Source organism: Salmo trutta, chromosome 31, assembly GCF_901001165.1.
Source record: "Salmo trutta chromosome 31, fSalTru1.1, whole genome shotgun sequence".
In the NCBI taxonomy this organism is placed as follows: domain Eukaryota; kingdom Metazoa; phylum Chordata; class Actinopteri; order Salmoniformes; family Salmonidae; genus Salmo; species Salmo trutta.
In genome coordinates, this window is record NC_042987.1 from 35085076 (window position 1) to 35102420 (window position 17345).

Consider the following 17345-nt stretch of genomic DNA (forward strand, 5'->3'; position numbering starts at 1 on the left):
ACCTGTACAGTAGTGCTGATGTGATTTTGATCCATACAACCTATATACAACCTACATACAACCTAATATACAACTCTGATGCAACATAAGATCTGCCAGTGCTCCAGAGGTCCCTCTGTTAAATGTTAACTGATTGGTCCGACATCAAACCCCAGTGTGTGGACACAGCAAACACTGCCCTCACCCCTGTGTTGAACCAGAGGCCCCTGTCTCTGGTCACTCTCTGGATGGGAGTGGGCTCTAACCCTCTATGCTGTGTGTGTGTGTGTGTGTGTGTGTACGCATATGTTTGCGTGGGCGTATGTGCTGGAGTTTGGGATAGTTACATGGGGCAGGGCGGAGAAGTAAGTTGGAACTGGTCAACAGGACTAACACATTGCCCTGTTGCCCTACATTTTGCTTGATCATTTCAAATGAAGTACCTGTTAACCTGACAGTGACCATAAAGGCCAGTTTATAGTCTATGTGAGAAAAATGCAACTAGCTACGCAAAATGCCTGGTTGACTGCTGTGCTAAAATAAACTCCAGTCATGGTTGCCTACAGCCTTTTGACTTTTGGTTGTGGAACCATGTGTCTCATGTGATGCAAGAGAAGCTACTCTTGCCCCATAAATGCTTTCTGTCGGTAGCTCAGTCTGGCTGGAACGCAGTGTAATGTGACGCAACTACGCAATGTACTCATTTTGAGTTGTGAGCTTTATCTATGTAGACAATAAATGAGGCTTTAGAATTGTCTCGTGGAGGAAAATCTGATTTGACCAATTGAATTTAAAACTAATTTGTATTTGAAGATTCAGTTAAAGATTCAGTAAGATAAAGTTTCATCTGGCACACGCTTGACAGTCGATAACTGGTTTCCCTTGACCTTTCTGCGGCCAGGCATGCTATATGAGTCTACAGTGGCTTTTTATAATCGACTAGTCAAACAGTTTCGCCAGACAGCACATCTACAGTAGACACAGCTTGCTAATCAAACCAAAGCCAATGTGTGTTTGAGCAATCGGTAAGTCACATTTCAAGCCCAACCAGTGATGAATGTCAGGTTTTTGTCCTCGCTGTCAATCACCCCTTATAACCCCGTTTTGCATCATCATGTTCCTGTCCATGTCATCTGTGTAGCAGCGGCTAGATGATCTTTACCATTCGGCCATCAGATTTGCCACCAATGCTCCTTATAGGACACATCACTGCACTCTATACTCCTCTGTAAACTGGTCATCTCTGTATACCCATCGCAAGACCCACTGGTTGATGCTTATTTATAAAACCCTCTTAGGCCTCACTCCCCCCTATCTGAGATATCTACTGCAGCCCTCATCCTCCACATACAGCACCCGTTCTGCCAGTCACCTTCTGTTAAAGGTCCCCAAAGCACACACATCCCTGGGTCGCTTGTCTTTTCAGTTCGCTGCAGCTGGCGACTGGAACGAGCTGCAACAAACAAACAGTCAAACTGGGCAGTTATATCTCAATCTCTTCATTCGAAGACTCTCAATCATGGACACTCTTACAGACAGTTGTTACTGCTTTGCGTGATGTATTATTGTCTCTACCTTCTTGCCCTTTGTGCTGTTGTTTGTGCCCAATAATGTTTGTACCATGTTTTGTGCTGCTACCATGTTGTGCTGCTACCATGCTGTGTTGTCATGTGTTGCTGCCATGCTATGTTGTTGTCTTAGGTCTCTCTTTATGTAGTGTTGTGTTGTTCCTCTTGTTGTGATGTGTGTTTTTGTCCTATATTTTTATGTATTTGTAATTTTAATCCCAGGTCTCCGTCTCCGCAGGAGGCCTTTTGGCAGTGCGTCATTGTAAATAAGAATTTGTTCTTAGCAGACCTGGGTTAACATTTGATTTAGATTTGTTTCTAATACTTGTTTGATTAAGTCTGTAGTGCCAGATAGGTTCCCATATTGATTTAACTAGGCAAGTCAGTTAAGAACTAATTCTTACTTTACAATGACGTCCTATGAACAGTGGGTTAACTGCCTTGTTCATGGGCAGAACAACAGATTTTTACCTTGTCAGCTCGGGGATTCGATCTAGCAACCTTTCGGTTACTGGCCCAATGCTCTAACCACTAGGTTACCTGCCTCACCAATTTGGGACTATTAAAATGGAATAAAGTGCCGCTTAAGTATTTGAAAGAAACAAATACTGTATTGAACTCAGGTCTGATGTGTTAGTTGTGGAGCATATTAACTGGTTGTCACTGTAAGATCCCAACACCCACCATATTCTGTGAGTCATGGGACTATGGCTTTAAAACTAAAAATCATATTGCATCACCTCTCATGCATAACGAATCATAACTCACATGTCATAGTCAAACTTTCAGGGCCAAATACTACATTGTCATTGTCCCTGAGACAATCCCTACCTCATTCACAGTGAATTATGGTTTCAGCATCACTTGACGTTCAACACCGGGTGATTTATCTAGCAGTAAGCTATGACACTACCTAAAGCTCACAGTCACACAGACACTGACTTGAAATCTTGGTAATACCAGCTAGCAAGAGGACCTTTTTGCTCCAAATACGGAAAGGTACATTTTGGTCGTTGGGTTTATCCAATATGAGAGGTCCAAAATATTTTACATAACATAATTCATATTATTATATTTTTATAATTGTGTATGTAAAAATGTGTAAGGAAAGGGAAAGGATACACAGAGACAAGTAAATATGGAACGTATTTGATCCTTGATATAAATACAAAGGGACAGGACTTCACACTAAACTGCATAGACCTTTGCAGTAAAGTAGAATCGTCGCTATAGTAACTGTTTGGATAGTGCAATACATACTACACCGACAGGTAATCCTTTTGTGGGTGTGGATTCTAGTAAGATAAGTTGTGATTGGTCCTTCTTGCTGAAAGAGGCCAGCTCAATTTGAGGTCTATGAACTCTCGATCAAGAGACCTCTGATTCATAGAGGACTATACTAATACTGCCAATAGGAACCAATAACCACACTGACCTACAGTAGCATAGAGGACTATACAAATACTGCCAATAGGAACCAATAACCACACTGACCTACAGTAGCATAGAGGACTATACTAATACTGCTAATAGGAACCAATAACCACACTGAGCTACAGTAGCATAGAGGACTATACTAATACTGCCAATAGGAACCAATAACCACACTGAGCTACAGTAGCATAGAGGACTATACAAATACTGCTAATAGGAACCAATAACCACACTGACCTACAGTAGCATAGAGGACTATACTAATACTGCTAATAGGAACCAATAACCACACTGACCTACAGTAGCATAGAGGACTATACTAATACTGCTAATAGGAACCAATAACCACTGACCTACAGTAGCATAGAGTTACATAATGCACATCGAATGAGCAGTCTGCCATGACTGTCAACCCCAATGGCACAGCCCTATGGATTGTGTATCACTTCCAATAGAGAAATGTTTATGGAGTTAATTCAGTCATACTTAGACTAACATATTTCTTACTTCGATAAACATGTTTTTCTACTTAGATATTTTCCGTTATGCAAATTACGCAACACTACATGCAACAAAATCTCCTGGGTTTGGAAAGTTACAACAAAATCTCAAAGTAAGACTTTAACTTAAAGCCTCCAATTATAAAAGGGTCATACATGCTTAAAACTCATTATGTTATAGTTATTATATTATAAAAAATTATAGTATTATACCTACAAGCTTTAGGTACCGTCACCAATATCAAATGTGCACCTAAGAAAAGCACCAATTGAAGCTCTCCTAAACATAACCTTTATGTGATGATCACCTTTCACCACTAGAGGGCATTCTTGACAAATTATCCATATATGCACTGGGGAAAGTTGACATGGAAAAGATTTTAGATGATGTTTTTTATTGTCACAGCTAAATGTATTGTTTTACAGGGTACGGCACCCCTAGATCAAATTAGGGTTAAGTGCCTTGCTCAAGGGTATATTGACAGATTACATTGTTTTACCTTGTCTGTTTTGGGTATTTCAACGGGACGGCTTTTTGGTTACTAGCCCAACGGTCTAAACGCTAGGCTACCTACCTGCAGGCCAAAATACAGTGCATGTCCCAAAGATGTAGAACAAGGATTTATACAGGTAAAAACAAACATCTACATGATTTGCAGTCTTGGTACTAATCAAGAGAGAATGATCTTCGACTAGCCTACATTCACATGTTTTATGTATGCCTTTCCTTACCACAGTAAAGTAAAGGTAACTATTCCCTTTATACTGTAGCTGCCCAGACCTGCAGGGGCGGACTGGGACCAAAAATCCTTCTGGCATTTTTAACACACAGTCCCATTTTTTTCCCTGAGGCTCACCATTATTAGCCACATAATGATCATTTTGCACAAAACTGTAATCTAGACTGGTCCACTGGCTAAAACGGACCAACCCATCTGGAATTTGCACAAACTGCCCTATGGCCAGTCCATCTCTGCAGACCAGCTATGGCAGCTCAGAGTTTTCTGTTGTGTACGCTGCAGTATGTAGTCATTCAGCAGTGCTTTGGTCCAGTGTTTTTTTTTAAACCACAATCCCTTTCGGAGTCAGATGTCTGCGTGTGTATTGGAAAAGGAGCCTTTCTTTGCTAATTCCTTTTCTATCCGCGTTAGGAACACGGTGAAGGTGAAATGCCGTGGTTACTGCTCCATGGGCATCTCTTTCTGTGTAATGAAATTCAGCAGAATATTATTTTGACTATGTCAATAAGGTGTTTTGTTAGTTTGCACAAACTCGTTTAAATACAGTATTTCTGTTTTGAGATGGTAATTTGTTTTTTCAGTTTTCCTCTATTGCTGGGAGGACTATATTTCTCTTGGCCTGGGTAGATGAAGTGCCATTAGGAGAGTTAAAATAGAAGTGTGCTTGTTTGTAGGAGACACATTACTGACTACCTAGGGGAGTTTATTCTGAAAACTCACAACCAGCAGCACGGGTCTCGAGTGAGCTGCTGTCCACTGCTTTGAGTGAGGGACCCCACCTGCAAGCTCCTATTGGTCGATATCTAATAACGTGGGTGTGGCTGTTCAGTGTGGGCCCCCACCCACAGTCTATTTGGACGGAGGGAGAAAGGCATGCTCTGAAACCCATCCCCACAACAACAGCACAGCCTGTGCTATGAGAGGATTCTAAATTTGCCAAGCAGCTCCGGCATCCCATTCTCCGTGTTGCTACCTCCCTCTAGGAGACAGACTGACAGACAAGCTGGGCTGAGAGAAGCGACTGGAGAAGTACTGGAACTCAGACTGGAGTGGACGCTCTGACATCAGGCTACAGTAGAACACTCTGAACAAGCCGGGGCAGAGTTGGTAAAGGTAAGGGAAAGTTGGACATGGCTGTTTCTTCCTGTTCTCTGCTGCTTGCTGGTACTATAATAATTCACAAGGTGGATAATACTTGTAGGTGCTGTATGTTTCTGAATATATGTATGTTGTTCTTAATTGTCTTGAATTAAACATGGGTCATTTTAAATGTAGAATTTAAATAACAAGTAGATAGCAAAGGGATATTCAGTTGTCCGAGCGAATCAGGTGTACAGGTTGGACTTGGAGCCCTTACAGTTATTCCTCTGACTATCTGATAGACAGTCGACTTTTAGAGGTCAGATGTCTACCACACCCCTCACACACACACACACACACTCACTCACACACACTTTCTATTTTAGCCTAACCATTTAAAATAGCATGTTGTTTTTCTTCCTTGCGTGAAAGCCCCACTGGCAGCTGTTTCATCCTATTGGCTTTAGCACTACGTCCTGCTGCACACGGAGGGGAGATTGACTATTGGCTTTAGCACTACGTCCTGCTGCACACGGAGGGGAGATTGACTATTGGCTTTAGCACTACGTCCTGCTGCACACGGAGGGGAGATTGACTATTGGCTTTAGCACTACGTCCTGCTGCACACGGAGGGGAGATTGACTATTGGCTTTAGCACTACGTCCTGCTGCACACGGAGGGGAGATTGACTATTGGCTTTAGCACTACGTCCTGCTGCACACGGAGGGGAGATTGACTATTGGCTTTAGCACTACGTCCTGCTGCACACGGAGGGGAGATTGACTATTGGCTTTAGCACTACGTCCTGCTGCACACGGAGGGGAGATTGACTATTGGCTTTAGCACTACGTCCTGCTGCACACGGAGGGGAGATTGACTATTGGCTTTAGCACTACGTCCTGCTGCACACGGAGGGGAGATTGACTATTGGCTTTAGCACTACGTCCTGCTGCACACGGAGGGGAGATTGAAACCCTGTTGTTGTTATTTTAGATGATTTATTTGACCATTTTAAACACAATACAACCACACATGTGGATACAGTACAATGGCATTCAATTCATTGAGGATGACACAAAAAAAGTTTTAAAACGTATTTCCATTGGGGAAATATACACATCTCAAACAAAATACATCTCAAATACATTTCATCAATAGGGAGGAAACAGTTAAAGGAATAAAATAGATTACCAAGTAAGCCAGATTACCAGAAGCAATTATACTTTATTTTAGCCTGTGCAGTTTTAAAGCATTTTGCCCATAAACCATTTCATAAGGTATGGATTTGATGTGGTTTGGTATGGATGGAATAGATGTATATGGTTTGGTATGGATGGGATAGATTTTATAAGGTTTGGTATGGATTTGATATGGTTTGGTATGGATGGGATAGATTTTATAAGGTTTGGTATGGATTTGATATGGATTGGTATGGATTTTATATGGTTTGGTATGGATTTATATGGTTTGGTATGGATGGGATAGATGTGATATGGTTTGGTATGGATTTTATATGGTTTGGTATTTAAAAAAAAAATGATTTCACCTTTATTTAATCAGGAACGCTAGTTGAGAACAAGTTCTCATTTACAACTGCGACCTGGCCAAGATAAAGCAAAGCAGTTTGACACACACAACAACACAGAGTTACACATGGAATAAATAAACATACAGTCAATAGTACAGTAGAAAAAGTCTATATACAGTGTGTGCAAATGAGGTAGGATAAGGGAGGTAAGGCAATAAATAGACCATGGTGGCGAAGTAATTACAATATAGCAATTAAACACTGGAATGGTAGATGTGCAGAAGATGAATGTGCAAGTAGAGATACTGGGGTGCAAAGGAGCAAGATAAATAAATAAATACAGTATGGGGACGAGGTAGTTGGATGGGCTATTTACAGATGGGCTATGTACAGGTGCAGTGATCTGTGAGCTGCTCTGACATCTGGTGCTTAAAGTAAGTGAGGGAGATATGAGTCTCCAGCTTCAGTGATTTTTGCAGTTCGTTCCAGTCATTGGCAGCAGAGAACTGGAATGAAAGGCGGCCAAAGGAAGAATTGGCTTTGGGGGTGACCAGTGAGATATACCTGCTGGAGCGCGTGCTACGGGTGGGTGCTGCTATGGTGACCAGTGAGCTGAGATAAGGCGGGGCTCTACCTAGCAGAGACTTATAGATGACCTGGAGCCAGTGGGTTTGGCGACGAGTATGAAGCGAGGGCCAGCCAACGAGAGCATACAGGCCGCAGTGGTGGGTAGTATATGGGGCTTTGGTGACAAAACGGAGAGCACTGTGATAGACTGCATCCAAATTGTTGAGTAGAGTGTTGGAGGCTATTTTGTAAATGACATCGCCGAAGTCGAGGATCGGTAGGATGGTCAGTTTTACGAGGGTATGTTTGGCAGCATGAGTGAAGGATGCTTTGTTGCGAATTAGGAAGCCAATTCTAGATTTAATTTTGGATTGGAGATGTTTAATGTGAGTCTGGAAGGAGAGTTTACAGTCTAACCAGACACCTAGGTATTTGTAGTTGTCCACATATTCTGAGTCAGAACCGTCTAGAGTAGTGATGCTGGACGGGCGGGCAAGTGTGGGCAGCGATCGGTTGAAGAGCATGCATTTAGTTTTACTTGCATTTAAGAGCAGTTGGAGGCCACGGAAGGAGAGTTGTATGGCATTGAAGCTCATCTGGAGGTTAGTTAACACAGTGTCCAAAGAAGGGCCAGAAGTATACAGAATGGTGTCGTCTACATAGAGGTGGATCAGAGAATCACCAGCAGCAAGAGCAACATCATTGATGTATTCAGAGAAGAGAGTCGGCCCGAGAATTGAACCCTGTGGCACCCCCATAGAAACTGCCAGAGGTCCGGACAACAGGCCCTCCGATTTGACACACTGAACTCTATCAGAGAAGTAGTTGGTGAACCAGGCGAGACAATCATTTGAAAAACCAAAGCTGTTGAGTCTGCCAATAAGAATGTGGTGATTGACAGAGTCGAAAGCCTTGGCCGGGTCGATGAATATGTCTGCACAGTAATGTCTCTTATCGATGGTGGTTATTATATCGTTTAGGACCTTGAGCGTGGCTGAGGTGCACCCATGACCAGCTCGGAAACCAGATTGCATAGCGGAGAAGGTACAGTGGGATTTGAAATGGTCAGTATTCTGTTTGTTAACTTGGCTTTCGAAGACCTTAGAAAGGCAGGGTAGGATAGATATAGGTCTGTAACAGTTTGGGTCTATAGTGTCTCCCCCTTTGAAGAGGTGTATGACCGCGGCAGCTTTCCAATCTTTAAGAATCTCAGACGATATGAAAGAGAGGTTCAACAGGCTAGTAATACGGGTTGCAACAATTTCGGCAGATCATTTTAGAAAGAGAGGGTCAAGATTGTCTAGCCCGGCTGATTTTTAGGGGTCCAGATTTTACAGTTCTTTCAGAGCATCAGCTATCTGGATTTGGTTGAAGGAGAAATGGGAGAGGCTTGGGCGAGTTGCTGTGGGGGGTACAGGGCTGTTGATCGGGGTAGGGGTAGCCAGGTGGAAAGCATGGCCAGCTGTAGAAAAATGCTTATTGAAATCTCTATTATTGTGGATTTATCGGTGGTGACAGTGTTTCCTAGCCTCAGTGCAGTGGGCAGCTGGGAGGAGGTGCTCTTTTTCTCCATGGACTTTACAGTGTCCCAGAACTTTTTTGAGTTTGTGCTACATGATGCAAATTTCTGCTTGAAAAAGCTAGCCTTAGCTTTCCTAACTGCCTGTGTATATTGGTTCCTAACTTCCCTGAAAAGTTGCATATCACGGGGGCTATTCGATGCTAATGCAGAACGCCACAGGATGTTGTTATGCTGGTCAAGGGCAGTCAGGTCTGGAGAGAACCAAGGGCTATATCTGTTCCTGGTTCTACATTTTTTGAATGGGGCATGCTTATTTAAGATGGTGAGGAAGGCACTTTTAAAGAATAACCAGGCATCCTCTACTGACGGGATGAGGTCATTATCCTTCCAGGATACCCGGGCCAGGTCGATTAGAAAGGCCTGCTCGCTGAAGTGTTTTAGGGAGCGTTTGACAGTGATGAGGGGTGGTCGTTTGACCGCAGACCCATTACGGATGCAGGCAATGAGGCAGTGATCGCTGAGATCTTGGTTGGAAACAGCAGAGGTGTATTTGGAGGGCAAGTTGGTCAGGATGATATCTATGAGGGTGCCCGTGTTTACGGATTTGGGGTTGTACCTAGTGGGTTAATTTGTGTGAGATTGAGGGCATCAAGCTTAGATTGTAGGATGGCCGGGGTGTTAAGCATGTCCCAGTTTAGGTCACCTAGCAGCACGAGCTCTGAAGATAGATGGGGGCAATCAATTCACATATGGTGTCCAGGGCACAACTGGGGACAGAGGGTGGTCTATAGCAAGCGGCAACGGTTTGAGACTTGTTTCTGGAAAGGTGGATTTTTAAAAGTAGAAGCTCGAATTGTTTGGGTACAGACCAGGATAGTAAGACAGTACTCTGTAGGCTATCTCTGCAGTAGATTGCAACACCGCCCCCTTTGGCAGTTCCATCTTGTCGGAAAATATTATAGTTAGGGATGGAAATTTCAGTGTTTTTGGTGGTATGGTTTGGTATGGATTTTATATGGTTTGATATGGATTTTATATGGTTTGGTATGGATTTGATATGGCTTGGTACGGATTTGATATGGCTTGGTACGGATTTGATATGGTTTGGTATGGATGGGATGTATTTCATATGGCTTGGTATGGATTTTACATGGTTTGGTAGGGATTTTATATGGTTTGGTATGGATGGGATGTATTTCATATGGTTTGGTATGGATTTTATATGGTTTGGTAGGGATTTTATATGGTTAGGTATGGATGGGTGTCACAAAATAAGTCGTACTCGTCGTTGAAAATGTCATACAGGAGAGAGAAGGACCAAGGCGCAGCGGAAGTGTGGACACTTATTCTTTTAATTGGTAAATGAAAAAAAAGCATCCACAGGGAAAACAAAACGATGAACGGTACTCACGATTTACAACAGTTTTGCAGGCTATCTAAAACGCAGTGCAAAAACAATTCCCCACAACCCCAAAGACAAACACACACACCTATATAGGACTTCCAATCAAAGGCAACTATACACACCTGCCTTCAATTGGAAGTCCCAATCATCAACCCAACATTTAACAAACACAAACCCCCTGCCACATCCTGACCAAGACTAAGCAAAACGCCCTCTGCTGGTCAGGACGTGACAGTACCCCCCCCCCTCAAGGTGCAGACTCCGGGATGCACCTTTAAAAAGAAAAACACAAGAAAATCCCCAACACCCCAACAAAACCAACAAACAATAACCCCTAAACCATAAGGGAGGGAAGGGAGGGTGGCTGCCGTCACCGACGGCACTGTGCTACACCCTCCCTCCCTTATGGTTTAGGAGGTGGCTCAGGTGCAGGACGTGGACCTCGTTCCCCCTTTGGCGTCGCCCACTTTGGTGGCGCCGCTAGCTGCGCCGGGCAGACGTGCCACTCGGGCTGACCCTGGCAGACGGACCACTCGGGCTGGGCCGGAGGACAGGAGGGCCACTCGGGCTGGGCCGGAGGACAGGAGGGCCACTCGGGCTGGGCCGGAGGACAGGAGGGCCACTCGGGCTGGGCCGGAGGACAGGAGGGCCACTCGGGCTGGGCCGGAGGACAGGCGGGCCCCTCGGGCTGGGCCGGAGGACAGGAGGGCCCCTCGGGCTGGGCCGGAGGACAGGAGGGCCCCTCGGGCTGGGCCGGAGGACAGGAGGGCCCCTCGGGCTGGGCCGGAGGACAGGAGGGCCCCTCGGGCTGATCCTGACTGACGGGCCACTCTGGCAGCTCCTGACTGACGGGCCACTCTGGCAGCTCCTGACAGGCATGCCACTCTGGCAGCCCGGGGCAGTCGGGCCACTCTGGCAGCCCTGGGCAGTCGGGCCACTCGGGCAGCCCGGGGCAGTCGGGCCACTCTGGCAGCCCGGGGCAGTCGGGCCACTCTGGCAGCCCGGGGCAGTCGGGCCACTCTGGCAGCCCGGGGCAGTCGGGCCACTCTGGCAGTTCCGGGCAGTCGGGCCACTCTGGCAGTTCCGGGCAGTCGGGCCACTCTGGCAGTTCCGGGCAGTCGGGCCACTCTGGCAGTTCCGGGCAGTCGGGCCACTCTGGCAGTTCCGGGCAGTCCGGCCACTCTGGCAGTTCCGGGCAGTTCCGGGCAGTCCGGCCACTCTGGCAGTTCCGGGCAGTCCGTCCACTCTGGCAAATCCTGGCAGTCGGGCCACTCTGGCGGCTCCTGACTAGCGGGCGGCTCTGGCGGCTCCTGACTGGCGGGCGGCTCTGGCGGCTCCTGACTGGCGGGCGGCTCTGGCGGCTCCTGACTGGCGGGCGGCTCTGGCGGCTCCTGACTGGCGGGCGGCTCTGGCGGCTCCTGACTGGCGGGCGGCTCTGGCGACTCCTGACTGGCGGGCGGCTCTGGCGACGTACGACTGGCGGGCGGCTCTGGCGACTGTTGACTGGCGGGCAGCTCTGGCGACTGTTGACTGGCGGGCAGCTCTGGCGACTGTTGACTGGCGGGCAGCTCTGGCGACTGTTGACTGGCGGGCAGCTCTGGCGACTGTTGACTGGCGGGCAGCTCTGGTGACTGTTGACTGGCGGGCAGCTCTGGTGACTGACTGGCGGGCAGCTCTGGTGACTGACTGGCGGGCAGCTCTGGTGACTGTTGGCTGGCGGGCAGCTCTGGTGACTGTTGGCTGGCAGGCAGCTCTGGTGACTGTTGACTGGCACTCCAGTCTTGCCCCGTCAAACAGCCCTTGTGCCCCCCCCCTAAAAAAATCTTGGGGGTGCCTCTCGGTCTCCCTTACCCGTCGTGTTCCCCAGTCTTCGCCAGACTTCTTCCGCTGCTTGGTCCTGGTTTGGTGGGGAATTCTGTCACAAAATAAGTCGTACTCGTCGTTGAAAATGTCATACAGGAGAGAGAAGGACCAAGGCGCAGCGGAAGTGTGGACACTCATTCTTTTAATTGGTAAATGAAAAAAAAGCATCCACAGGGAAAACAAAACAATGAACGGTACTCACGATTTACAACAGTTTTGCAGGCTATCTAAAACGCAGTGCAAAAACAATTCCCCACAACCCCAAAGACAAACACACACACCTATATAGGACTTCCAATCAAAGGCAACTATACACACCTGCCTTCAATTGGAAGTCCCAATCATCAACCCAACATTTAACAAACACAAACCCCCTGCCACATCCTGACCAAGACTAAGCAAAACGCCCTCTGCTGGTCAGGACGTGACAATGGGATAGATTTCATATGGTTTGGTATGGATTTTATATGGTTTGGTATGGATTTATATGGTTTGGTATGGATTTGATATGGTTTGGTATGGATGGGATAGATTTCATATGGTTTGGAATGGATTTGATATGGTTTGGTATGGATGGGTTAGATTTTATATGGTTTGGTATGGATTTTATATGGTTTGGTATGGATGGGATAGATTTTATATGGCTCGATATGGATTTTATATGGTTTGGTTTGGATGGGATGTGACAACAATTTTGGACCCCCTTGTGGCTCCCCTAAATGTGGAGTATGAAATAATTTTTACATAACAAATTTTTGCTATCGTTCTTTTTTTACATCCGTTATTAGACAGTGGCAACGATGATGATTATGAACATGGTCTTTTGCCTGCTAATGCCGGCAATGCAGCGAAGAAAACGATATGACAACAATAACGTCTAATGTAACTGGCCCCTCTAACAGTACAACTGGCCCCAGCTTGGCCCCCCCAGTTGAAATGGTCTAGAACCGCCACTGGATGGGATAGATTTTATATGGTTTGGTATGGATGGGATAGATGTCATATGGTTTGGTATGGATTTTATATGGTTTGGTATGGATGGGATCGATTTCATATGGTTTGGTATGGATTTTATATGGTTTGGTATGGATGGGATAGATTTCATATGGTTTGGTATGGATTTTATATGGTTTGGTATGGATGGGATCGATTTCATATGGTTTGGTATGGATTTTTTATGGTTTGGTATGGATTTTATATGGTTTGGTATGGATGGGATAGATTTTATATGGTTTGGTATGGATTTTAAATGGTTTGGTATGGATGGGATAGATTTCATATGGTTTGGTATGGATTTTAAATGGTTTGGTATGGATGGGATAGATTACATATGGTTTTGTATGGATTTTATATGGTTTGGTATGGATGGGATAGATTTTATATGGTTTGGTATGGATTTTATATGGTTTAGTATGGATGGGATAGATTTTATATGGTTTGGTATGGATGGGATAGATTTTATATGGTTTGGTATGGATGGGATAGATTTCATATGGTTTGGTATGGATGGGATAGATTCTATATGGTTTGTATGGATGGGATAGATTTTATATGGTTTGGTATGGATTTTATATGGTTTAGTATGGATGGGATAGATTGTATATGGTTTGGTATGGATGGGATAGATTCTATATGGTTTGTATGGATGGGATAGATTCTATATGGTTTGTATGGATGGGATAGATTTTATATGGTTTGATATGGATTTTATATGGTTTGGTATGGATGGGATAGATTCTATATGGTTTGTATGGATGGGATAGATTCTATATGGTTTGTATGGATGGGATAGATTTTATATGGTTTGGTATGGATTTTATATGGTTTAGTATGGATTTTATATGGTTTAGTATGGATGGGATAGATTGTATATGGTTTGATATGGATGGGATAGATTTTACAGTATATGGTTTGGTACACCATTCCATTTCTCTGCACCAGTGTTAAGGAGAGAGATTTTTACATCCAGGCTCCTGTAGCACAGCGGTCTGATATTGCCAACTCTGGCTCTGGTGTGATGGCTACGAGAGTCTCTAATGAAATGGAAATAACCAGACATGTAACTGGGGGGCAAGGTCATGTATAAACCATCAACAGTTTGATCTGCACCACCCGGAGATCAACTGGAAGCCTGTTCAGTTCCCTGAAATGGCTAGGACAAATGAGCATCCTTGGGCTGATCTTGAGTGTAATTCTCATTAGTTTGTTTTGGGCCGTTTTGAAGTTTGTCCTTCAGGTTTTTGGTTATGCCACTGAGCCAAGCATAATCATAGTGGCACTGTGTCAAAGATGTTGCCAGGGTCCTCATAGTCTCTGTATCCAGGAACTGGAGTGAACCTTCCCAATGACCTTCAGAGCCATGAGTTCACCAGTCTTGTTGGCTCAGTTCACATCCCAAGTATGTAACAGAGCATTTCAGCTTCACAACTACTTCATTTCACTTGACTGAGAAGTTGGAAGAGTTTCTCACTTTGTGTTTGGAACCAAACAGGATACATTCTGTCTTGCCCAAATGCAGAGACAGTTTGTTGTTGGATAACCACTTACTGACTTTAGTCAGTTGGCTGCTTAGGGTCTTTTCAACAGTCTTCTCATTCTAATGTGAAACCAAGAGGGTAGCATCATCCACATACATGAACAGGCAGAGTCCATGAACAGACAGAGTCCATGAACAGACAGAGTCCATGAACAGACAGAGTCCATGAACAGACAGAGTCCATGAACAGGCAGAGTCCATGAACAGGCAGAGTCCATGAACAGGCAGAGTCCATGAACAGGCAGAGTCCATGAACAGGCAGAGTCCATGAACAGGCAGAGTCCATCTACAGGCAGAGTCCATCTACAGGCAGAGTCCATCTACAGGCAGAGTCCATCTACAGGCAGAGTCCATCTACAGGCAGAGTCCATCTACAGGCAGAGTCCATGAACAGGCAGAGTCCATGAACAGGCAGAGTCCATGAACAGGCAAGAGTCCATGAACAGGCAAGAGTCCATGAACAGGCAAGAGTCCATGAACAGGCAAGAGTCCATGAACAGGCAAGAGTCCATGAACAGGCAAGAGTCCATGAACAGGCAAGAGTCCATGAACAGGCAAGAGTCCATGAACAGGCAAGAGTCCATGAACAGGCAAGAGTCCATGAACAGGCAAGAGTCCATGAACAGGCAGAGTCCATGAACAGGCAGAGTCCATGTCAAAAGCCTCAAAATGTTGAAGAGGTAGCAGAATGATCCAAATGGTGAAAATTCTTTAGAACACACAGACCAGAGGCAGTAGAACACAGACCAGAGGCAGTAGAACACAGAACAGAGACATTAGAACACAGAACAGAGGCGTTAGAACACAGAACAGAGACATTAGAACACAGAACAGAGGCATTACGACAAAGAACAGACATAAGAACACACAGAAAATAGACATTATAACATAGAGAACAGAGACATTAGAACACGGAGAACAGAGACATTAGAACACAGAGAACAGAGACATTAGAACACGGAGAACACTACAGAACCACAGGGAATCAAACTGGATGGAGGGAGAGAAAGAGTGCGTGTGTGAGAGAGTGACAGATACAGGAAGTTGGGAGAAGAGAAAGACAGTGTTTGGGTAAGGGCGGTTGGAGTCCAACAAGTTGGCTTGACTTTCTAAACCAACTCCAAATAGAAGACAAGGAATAGAGTTATGTACTGGAAATACCACATAGTCAGCATGGCCAAACTGGAGGAAGAAAATATCCCTTTTCCTGACAACAGAACAGAGATGAGAAAGTCACTGCGCCCTCCAGTTGTAGAGTACGTCCCAAAAGGCACCCTATTCCCTATCTAGTGCACAACTTTTGACCAGAGCCCTATGGGTTGAAGTAGTGCACCAAATGGGGAAGGGGGGGTCATTTAGGATGCATCTGTAGTCATGCCTGTAACTAGTACATTGACTACAGAGCAAAACCAACACATGACCTTCTGTTCTACCCACTAGGGTGCCATGAGTGAAGAGAAAACAATCACCTGGGTGTAGAAGTGTGATGGATTGCTTTGTTAATGGAACCATTCATTCATTCATTCATCATTCATTCATTCCAATCCACAGCACTTTGTAAGTACAGTGGGGGGAAAAAGTATTTGATCCCCTGCTGATTTTGTACATTTGCCCACTGAAAAAGAAATGATCAGTCTATAATTTTAATGGTAGGTTTATTTGAACAGTGAGAGACAGAATAACAACAAAAAAATCCAGAAAAATGCATGTCAAAAATGTTATAAAATGATTTGCATTTTAATGAGGGAAATAAGTATTTGACCCCTCTGCAAAACATGACTTAGTACTTGGTGGCAAAACCCTTGTTGGCAATCACAGAGGTCAGATGTTTCTTGTAGTTGGCTACCAGGTTTGTACACATCTCAGGAGGGATATTGTCCCACTCCTCTTTGCAGATCTTCTCCAAGTCATTAACGTTTCGAGGCTAACGTTTGGCAACTCGAACCTTCAGCTCCCTCCACAGATTTTCTATGGGATTAAGGTCTGGAGACTGGCTAGGCCACTGCAGGACCTTAATGTGCTTCTTCTTGAGCCACTCCTTTGTTGCCTTGGCCGTGTGTTTTGGGTCATTGTCATGCTGGAATACCCATCCACAACCCATTTTCAATGCCCTGGCTGAGGGAAGGAGGTTCTCACCCAAGATTAGACGGTACATGGCCCCGTCCATCGTCCCTTTGATGCGGTGAAGTTGTCCTGTCCCCTTAGCAGAAAAACACCCCCAAAGCATAATGTTTCCACCTCCATGTTTGACGGTGGAGATGGTGTTCTTAGGGTCATAGGCAGCCTTCCTCCTCCTCCAAACAAGGTGAGTTGAGTTGATGTCAAAGAGCTTCATTTTGGTCTCATCTGACCACAACACTTTCACCAGTTGTCCTCTGAGTCATTCAGATGTTCATTGGCAAACTTCAGACGGGCATGTATATGTATTCTTCAGCAGGGGGACCTTGCGGGCGCTGGAGGATTTCAGTCCTTCACGGCGTAGTGTTGCCAATTGTTTTCTTGGTGACTATGGTCCCAGCTGCCATGAGATCATTGACAAGATCCTCCTGTGTAGTTCTGGGCTGATTCCTCACCGTTCTCATGATCATTGCAACTCCACGAGGTGAGATCTTGCATGGAGCCC

The 17345-nt window shown here is 45.2% G+C and overlaps 1 protein-coding gene across 1 annotated transcript in view; it reads left to right on the forward strand.

Annotated features, from left to right (window-relative positions):
* Window positions 1–4926: 4926 nt before the first annotated feature.
* The window catches only part of LOC115170101 (KN motif and ankyrin repeat domain-containing protein 2), a 40264-nt gene continuing 27845 nt past the window's right edge, over window positions 4927–17345 (forward strand). Inside the window, exon 1 of the mRNA XM_029726388.1 lies at window positions 4927–5334. The gene's annotated coding sequence lies outside the window, so the exon portion shown is untranslated. The remainder of the gene's footprint in view (window positions 5335–17345) is intronic.